At 44.6% G+C, this 7,213-nt stretch overlaps 1 protein-coding gene across 1 annotated transcript in view; it reads left to right on the forward strand.

Moving 5' to 3' along the window:
* LOC306782371 (protein PTHB1-like) overlaps positions 1-176 on the forward strand; it is a 96,288-nt gene extending 96,112 nt beyond the window's left edge. The window contains exon 21 of the mRNA XM_079275701.1: positions 1-176. This exon is cut by the window's left edge and continues 463 nt beyond it. The gene's annotated coding sequence lies outside the window, so the exon portion shown is untranslated.
* The last annotated feature ends 7,037 nt before the right edge of the window (positions 177-7,213 follow it).

The following is a 7,213-nucleotide window of genomic DNA, read 5'->3' on the forward strand; positions in this document are numbered from 1 at the left end:
GTATATACATTGTAAACAAGGCTGCACTCACATGTGCAGATATACTTACATGTAAATACACTCAAGGTCTCGCATGTCAGCAGCAAAAAGCAATTTCCTCTCAGATGCATATTTACATCGTCTAGTAATAGCTGATCCTCACACACACGCACACACACACACACACACACACACACACGCACTCTGTCTCTGGGCTGCTGCCACTGCTTTCAGTGTGTGTGTGCGAGCTGGGCAGCTGTGGTGAAGAGTGAGCTCCTCCTCCTCAGACATTTCGCTGACTCTCTCCTTCCTCCTCCTCCTCCTCCTCCTCCTCTTTGTCCTCTTCGTCTAGCCTCAGCAGCAGTTGAACCCGCAGCCCTGTGCCCCCCCCCTCCCCCCATCGCCCACGCACACTTCTAGGCGTGACTTCAGATCACCCCCCCCCTTCGCGTGGCACCGGGCCTCGCCAGCGTCGCCTCCCCCGCCTCGCCACCAAGAACAAACCGCGTCCAACCGCCCGGCTTCTTCCGGGTAAATCAAGGCCACATCCTACAGCCACCATCACCTCCTCCTCCTCCTCCTCCTCCTCCTCCTCCTCCTCCTCCTCTGACCGGGTTATATTTTTATATTTGCTTGCATCTGGGACGCTCAAGGACACGAGGCCTCTGCTGGACACAGACTTGATGGCCTGAGGCTGTTTCTGTACGATGGAAACCAACAGGGCGTTTTCTGGAGGAAGGAGAGGGGAAAGTTCAACACCCGCAGCTTCTTCTCTCGCTCATCTTCTAACGTCATGGCGAGGAGGACGGCTTTTAAATCCACGGCGAGGCTCGTGTGTCGTCTGTGACATCATGACGATACGATCGAGTCTTTCATCAGCAAGAGGAAACCGGGTGTACAGCGCACCAAGTGTTCAGATCTGGTCACTCAAATTACAGCAAAGAAACGTTATTTTGTGGCTTTTCGTAGCCATGCCGACAGATAGCTGGTTCAGGTTTGTGCACATTCTGACTCGACTTCCTGAAGACAATCAGACACTGAAAGTTGGCATCAAACGTGCGGTCAGATTTCTAGTCGTTGTTGTTCTTTGACCCGAATCGAAACGCTGTTCTTGAGATGAAGGTGAAACGCTGAATGTGTTTTGACAACATTTAAAATTTGAGAAAACAGAAGTTTTGCTTCTAAAAACGGTTTTGGGGGGAAAACATCGATGTTTCCTCAGAGTAACGCATCGATATCAGTTCAGAAACAAGCAGACATCAAACGTTCCTCACTTCTTTATTCATCGCTGAGATTTCTGCCTCTTCTCCCAAAACGATTCAGAAGCACATTTCCACGTGTGCTGCTCGAAGCGTTGAACAAGTTCAACATGCAGGTCTCCAGAAGCAGCTCCCGCCCTGCGTCACACCGCACGGCCTCTCAACGCGATATCTGAGGACACCGACTACAGGCGGCCAGAGGTCTCTGTGGGGGAAGGTTTTGGCCGTAACACAAGAATGAATGAATGAATCTGAGGAAGCCTGGACTGATTCAATCAAAACTATCTGCAGCTTTTGAGGGAAGTGAGACAAATAGAGTCGCCACTGGTTGAGAAGAAAGACTTCTTCTTCTTAGCGATCGTAGATTTACTGTAAAGTTTAGAAAGTGTGATCAGATTCACATCATGTATCGATGATAGATTCTAGTTCCTGTGCAGCAGAGTGATGGAAACACGAGAAGGTTTCTTCAGAGATCAAACAAATACTCACGTCCGTCCTCGGTTTTACACACTGGACCCTGATGGACAAGATAGAGTTTAAAAATGTGTTTAAATGTAGACATGTAAGGGTTTGACACGCACGCACGCACGCACGCACGCACGCACGCACAGACACGCCCACACACACACACACACACACACACACACACACACACACACACACACACACGCATTAGGAGCTCTGAGCTGTATTTCTGCCAGACTTGAAGACCAGTTTAACATCTTCTGTCCACTGACATTCAGCCAACTGCTCATGTTTTCATGACGTCTTTTATTTTCAACATTTGGACTTTTAGCGCAGATCAAAACAACTTTGCTAAGAAGGTAGAGAAAGATGGAAGGTAGAGAAAGATGGAAGGTAGAGAAAGATGGAAGGTAGAGAAAGATGGAGACGCCTGTGAAGGGACGGCATGTTACCGATTGATTGTAATATGAAGTCGCTTTGTGCACTGTGACAGACAGGAGACCTTCTGCCTGAAGAAGATCCCCAACCAAGAAATATGATTCATCATTAAATATTTCGCAATAAAAGTTATCTACTGGAAGTCACCAAAGATGTCAATGAGTGTTTTTTGTAACATTATTTTGTCTTTCAGTTTCTTTGTGTCTGTTTGTGCTTTTATTCTCAGTGATGGTTCTTCGGCCGTCCTGCTGATTTCTACCACCGTCGGCTCCTTCCACAGAAAGCTTCTTGACGTAAAGTAACTTTCTAATGTTTCCTTCACAGTCGGTCTGTCGGAGCGTGTTCGCTCTGAGCCGACACTGAAGATGAGTATCAGTGTTTCAATGATGTGTGCAGTGAGAAGCTTTAAAAAGTGTGAGGCCCCGGATACACGGTACAAAACGTTTGAACGTCTTAAAAAAAGTTTTAAGAAGTGAAGTGTTTTCATTGAACGAGCTTTACTGTCACGTGTTGCTGCACTTGTGTAAGAAAACGCACAGAAAAAGAGTAACTTTTTGGGAGATATAAGAATCGTTTTGTAGTTTAACACCTTAAGCCGTTGTTTCTCATATAACTGCAGTCATTTTCTCATAGACGTCTATACAACCAGAGGAGTCGCCCCCTGCTGGTCATTAGAGAGAATGCAGCTTTAACACATGAAGCTCTGACTTCACTCTGCAGAACCGGAGTTTATCGCCTAATCTGAGCCTCTCAGTGGCAAAAACGAATGCTTTTAGTGGAGGCAAACGAGTACCGCGAGCTTTAGGGAACAACTGAATGTGATGCCGTTTGGTGTTTAAACTCGTGTGGCGTCACGGTAGACGTCAAGTTACAGTCCACGATGTGATCAAATGCAGAGTTCATGAAGAGAAACGTGGTTCTCTCAACGCGTGCCCTCATGTCACCGCGTTGTCTCCACGATGCATAAAATCATTCAAGTCGTGCTTATTTCTGACTTTCCGCCGCGTCTCGAACGCGCCGTGATTCCTACGTTGCTCCCCTGAGAGTTGTACGGACGAAGCGTAGAAAACGACACGAACACTTGTCGGTCTGACGCCGTTTGAAGTGATTGTTTTTGTATTTCCTCTCTTCCGGTCGGCTGCAGATCGGGTAACGGAGCGTGTTTAATCTGCCAGCAGCTCTCGTGTGAGTGTGTTCATGTCGGCGCGCTGCAGATAAAGTTACAAAAACTCAGTTTCTCTGTTTGTCTTTCTCCATCACTCAAGCATTTCCATCTCAGCTCCTTTTTTCATCCCCCTCTCTCTTATACTTCATGTCTATTCATCCCCCTCTCTCTTATACTTCATGTCTATTCATCCCCCTCTCTCTTATACTTCATGTCTATTCATCCCCCTCTCTCTTATACTTCATGTCTATTCATCCCCCTCTCTCTTATACTTCATGTCTATTCATCCCCCTCTCTCTTATACTTCATGTCTATTCATCCCCCTCTCTCTTATACTTCATGTCTTTTCATCCCCCTCTCTCTTATACTTCATGTCTATTCATCCCCCTCTCTCTTATACTTCATGTCTATTCATCCCCCTCTCTCTTATACTTCATGTCTATTCATCCCCCTCTCTCTTATACTTCATGTCTTTTCATCCCCCTCTCTCTTATACTTCATGTCTATTCATCCCCCTCTCTCTTATACTTCATGTCTATTCATCCCCCTCTCTCTTATACTTCATGTCTATTCATCCCCCTCTCTCTTATACTTCATGTCTATTCATCCCCCTCTCTCTTATACTTCATGTCTATTCATCCCCCTCTCTCTTATACTTCATGTCTATTCATCCCCCTCTCTCTTATACTTCATGTCTTTTCATCCCCCTCTCTCTTATACTTCATGTCTATTCATCCCCCTCTCTCTTATACTTCATGTCTATTCATCCCCCTCTCTCTTATACTTCATGTCTATTCATCCCCCTCTCTCTTATACTTCATGTCTATTCATCCCCCTCTCTCTTATACTTCATGTCTGGCAGACGCTCTGCTCACATCCTCCGGCTTCTTTCTTCTCTTTGTCATTTTTCTCCTCTTCCTTTCGTCTCTTGCTCTTCTTCCTCTCACCGCTTCACCGTCTCCTTCCTTTCAGGTTTGTGTATTTGTAACTTTAACTCTTTCTCCAGATGTAGCCCCCCCTTCGGTAACTTGCTCCCTGGCTCTCGCCTCGGCCCCGTAAACGCGCTCTGAAGTGAGGAACCACCAAACACGGCTGCACACACCCAACTGGTAGAAACATCAAGCAACACGATAACACGATGCTCCGCAACACCCCGTGTGAGCGGCCGCGGCCGTTCGCAGTCGGAGGTAATGGAAGCTGAGCAGCCGGCTCGGTGCGGGTTTTACTGCGGAGCTTATGTCTGTCTGCCGGGCTTTAAGGCGTAAACAAACTGGATCAGATAATTGCAGAATCATTTGACTCTTTCTGCAGATTTTGAAGCGTCAGCAGCGTTTCACCTCCGCCACCGGGAACTTAAGTGGCTCGGATTTCTTCTCTGTGTGAACAATACTGATCCCATGTTGTGATCCGGGGGAGATTACCAGAAATTATATGTTGTTTCCTTGGTAACACAGCTACACCGTGTTCTGTCTGATGTTACATCATTTTCTCTTTTAAGGCAGAAATATATTCAGGTCAGATTTCTTCATCTGGTGACGTTCATCACATTCAGACTTTATATGTTTGGGAGAATTTACCACAAAATACATTTATTGTTTTATTTGGACTTCTTTTGTTTACATTTTACAATAAATATATTTCATGAATTTTACATCAATTGAAGTAAAATACCAGAATAACAACCACATCATATTTGTTGCGTTTTGTACTTTAAACATGGATAAAAACGATGTCACGTGTCAGAACGATCAAATATCCACCACCAGACAAATGTATGGCATAAAAATATATTGAAATATACACAAATGTACAACGTCAATATTCTTAAAAACCCTGGATCATGTTCAGAGACGTTAGCCGCGTTTCAATTCACATATTTTCAATAAAGTTCAATAAAACTTTCTTAATTGTGCAAAAATGTTGTTACGCTTGCGTGAGTTGGTTTATGCAAGAAGTGGATTATTATTGAACGAACATTTAAACTCCCATGACTGATCAGCTGTTTCTGCTGTTGAGTTTGACTGAAGCAGGTGAGTTGAGTTTGACTGAAGCAGGTGAGTTGAGTTTGATTGAAGCAGGTGAGTTGAGTTTGACTGAAGCAGGTGAGTTGAGTTTGACTGAAGCAGGTGAGTTGAGTTTGACTGAAGCAGGTGAGTTGAGTTTGATTGAAGCAGGTGAGTTGAGTTTGACTGAAGCAGGTGAGTTGAGTTTGACTGAAGCAGGTGAGTTGAGTTTGACTGAAGCAGGTGAGTTGAGTTTGATTGAAGCAGGTGAGTTGAGTTTGACTGAAGCAGGTGAGTTGAGTTTGATTGAAGCAGGTGAGTTGAGTTTGACTGAAGCAGGTGAGTTGAGTTTGACTGAAGCAGGTGAGTTGAGTTTGATTGAAGCAGGTGAGTTGAGTTTGACTGAAGCAGGTGAGTTGAGTTTGATTGAAGCAGGTGAGTTGAGTTTGATTGAAGCAGGTGAGTTGAGTTTGACTGAAGCAGGTGAGTTGAGTTTGACTGAAGCAGGTGAGTTGAGTTTGACTGAAGCAGGTGAGTTGAGTTTGACTGAAGCAGGTGAGTTGAGTTTGACTGAAGCAGGTGAGTTGAGTTTGACTGAAGCAGGTGAGTTGAGTTTGATTGAAGCAGGTGAGTTGAGTTTGATTGAAGCAGGTGAGTTGAGTTTGACTGAAGCAGGTGAGTTGAGTTTGATTGAAGCAGGTGAGTTGAGTTTGACTGAAGCAGGTGAGTTGAGTTTGATTGAAGCAGGTGAGTTGAGTTTGACTGAAGCAGGTGAGTTGAGTTTGATTGAAGCAGGTGAGTTGAGTTTGACTGAAGCAGGTGAGTTGAGTTTGACTGAAGCAGGTGAGTTGAGTTTGATTGAAGCAGGTGAGTTGAGTTTGATTGAAGCAGGTGAGTTGAGTTTGACTGAAGCAGGTGAGTTTGATTTTTTCTCTTCCACCTTTAGAAGTGGTCACACTGAACACCTCTGCTGTGTTTCTGCAGGAGGAGGAAGTCTGTGTTCAGGTTCTGATCCAGAGCAGCAGGTAAAGCGCTGAACTCTGCTGAGGGGAAATAGAACTTCACTGTTTTTCTCTTTCCTACTTTAGCTGAAGTTTACAAAGTCAATTATGTGCGGAGTGAGTTTCACGAGGCCCTCAGAGACCTGCAAGAAGAAGCATTCCTTTCTGAAAATCAGACTTTCTGCGGATATTTGTCCGACAGCGGCGAAACACGAGAGATTAACTCGCAGCCCGGCTTCCCCGTGAGAAGCTTGTAAAACCAGGGGAGTACTGAGCGTGATGGATCCCAGACCTCCCACCCTCATTCTGCTGCCCCCCCCCCAACAAAACAGAGACGTGTAAAATAAAAACACTTTTCTTCTTTACATCCTGAAAAACACACAGAGCATCACTGTGTTTCCAGGGCGTTCATTTTGTCGTGAAAAAGTACGTAAATCGTTCATAAAAACCTCCATAAACCTCTAAAATATCTGCAGTTTATGTCCTTACAAGGATGTAAAATACTTTCATGCAATTACATGTTACAATTAGTGTGTTTATGGTGTCGTTCCACCCTCTTTAGCTGCAACGTACTGTGAATATATTGTGATGATGTGATGTCGTGCTTGTTTCAAGCAATTGAGCAACAGAGTTTTCCTGTGAAGACCGAAGTTTATTTTGAAAAGACGAGCAGAAATTTGCTCGTGTGGCTGGACTTTCGTAGGAAAACACGAAAAAAAGAATAATTTTTTGTAAGATAATAATAATACAAACCGTTGAATGAGGATACGTTGGAAATAATCAGATTCGGACCGTCAGAGCTTCAACTCAAACCCAAGAAACCGTATTCTTTTCTGCATCAGCAGGTGCAGAGTATTATATTACAGTTTAATACTAAAAGGTCGTGCTGATACGACTCTGTAC

Source organism: Melanostigma gelatinosum (genome assembly GCF_949748355.1).
Source record: "Melanostigma gelatinosum genome assembly, chromosome: 9".
In the NCBI taxonomy this organism is placed as follows: Eukaryota; Metazoa; Chordata; class Actinopteri; order Perciformes; family Zoarcidae; genus Melanostigma; species Melanostigma gelatinosum.